This window comes from Pteropus vampyrus, unplaced genomic scaffold (assembly GCF_000151845.1).
Source record: "Pteropus vampyrus isolate Shadow unplaced genomic scaffold, Pvam_2.0 Scaffold199, whole genome shotgun sequence".
Lineage (NCBI taxonomy): Eukaryota > Metazoa > Chordata > Mammalia > Chiroptera > Pteropodidae > Pteropus > Pteropus vampyrus.
In genome coordinates this window covers 1,416,772-1,418,673 of record NW_011888980.1, presented here as the reverse complement: position 1 = coordinate 1,418,673, position 1,902 = coordinate 1,416,772, and the positions used below count along the sequence as shown (strand labels likewise).

The 1,902-nt window shown below is 43.6% G+C and overlaps 1 protein-coding gene across 1 annotated transcript in view; it reads left to right on the top strand.

Annotated features, from left to right (window-relative positions):
* Window positions 1-1,902, top strand: part of SLC28A3 (solute carrier family 28 member 3) — a 33,849-nt gene that overhangs the window by 2,913 nt on the left and 29,034 nt on the right. The gene's annotated exons all lie outside the window — the stretch shown is intronic.

The window sequence follows — 1,902 nt, the reverse complement described above, 5'->3', positions numbered from 1 at the left end:
GGTCGTACAGTAAGAGCAAGTGGGGCCAGAGCACTTCCTATAGAGAAGGCAGACGAAGAGCTCTCTTGCCACAGTGATGCTGAGTCTGCCGCAGAGAAATCTTGGCCACAAAAACTGAGAAATAGAAATCACTTGAAATCAGGGCCACACGGGGAGGGAGAGACCAAGTGAATGGCACAGACAGGGTTGGGAGAAAAATGTCAATCGAATCACGAAGGCATGACATGTCCACAAATGCAAGATTGCTTACTTGTGTTATTTAAAGGATAGTCTACTTAAAATCAGTCTATGGGGTGGGACTTGAGAAATTCTGGCTTGAGAAATGACCTCCGGAGCCTAAATATAGTTTAAAAGTGGCCACAAGCATTTCTGGAGTCTTTTACCACCTCTATCATTTCTACTCTTGTCCTTTATGTCTAGAGCTCAAATCACGCTTTCTTAATTGAAAGGGAATTTGTAGGTGGACTATTCTATGTTTTTAAATATTCCCAAGGCCAAAAGGTCTTGGCCCAAGGGCCAAACTCTACAGGTATGACATGGCCTGAGGTTGGAATGTCTGGGTTCAGATCCCATCTCAGCTATTTCTGGTTGTGCAACCCGAGTCAAGTGATTTACTTATTTTTGCCTTGGTTTCCTGGTCTGTAAAAAGGAGGATCACAGTACCCACTTCAAAGGCCTCTTGCTCTCAAATACAAAACTTTTAAAGGATTTAACCTAGTAAGTCATTCCAGGTGCAAATAAAAGCAAAAGCCAAAAGGAACAAAGAAGAAGTTTGTTTCCTGCAGGTGTAAGTCAGGTAGTGGGTAGTGCAGAGCTGGAGGAGGAGTGCTGGCAAAGTTTTCAGGGACTCAAGACCACACACACACACACACAGACACCCAACACGCACACACCAGATCACCATTCTGATCACCAGGATGGGGCCCTTAAGTTAATGGCCCAAGTGGAACCACCCACACAAAGAAGAGGATCGAAGGGACAAAGAGTACCAGCCAGCCATCTCTTATGGAGCCTCCCCAAGCCACCCCACTTAGGACATCACTTCTATTTATATTTCATTGGCCAGAATCTAGTTAAATGGGAACCCAGGAAATGTAGCCTTTTTTGGGGGGTGGCTATGTGTGCAGGTAAAAATCCTATGGAAAGGGATACCACAAGTTGATGGGAAGGAGTGATTCCAGTAATTTTCTATGTTCTAGAGGTTATATAGTTTAGAACCTGAATGAAAAGAAGAAATTAATAAAAGGCCTCAGTCCTTCTGTAACGCCCATTGTGGATCTGTACTTCCTTGAGCAGCATGGAAGATGTAAGACCAGGGAGACAGATAAGAAACAAACACCAGGGACAGTGTACTCCCGGCCCCTCAGAGGGGATTCCATGTAGGATCGTCACTTAGTATGTCCAGCAACTAAAGCTAACTCGAGAAATTAAAAGGGCATGCTGTGAACTGTTTAGAAACACTCATTCACAACACCCACAATGTTGTTACTCATTCAGTAGAGAGACAGGTTTGCACTTAGGACCCAGTCATGATTGCAGGAGTCCAGTGGAATACTAAGGTATCTAGTGATCTGAATTGCTAAATAGATGGGGGGAGAGAGGATATGGGCTAAGAAATAACTATGGGCTGCCTATTATAGTCCCACAACTCCGATTTTAAAAAAAGCAGAGAAGCATGTGTCTTAAGAGTTATTTTCAGGCACCAATCAACACCCATAACACTCTCACTATCTCTGCTGGAAATCTTTAAATGGGAGAGCATTGTTCTTCCTGAAAATGTTGAAAAGCCAAGGTGTGTACACTAGTGGGTGTAAAACAATCCCATTACATGTTACAAAATCCATTCAGAGGTGTCTTTGTAATCATTCATGCTCACTCCACACCCTGCTCCACCACACACAT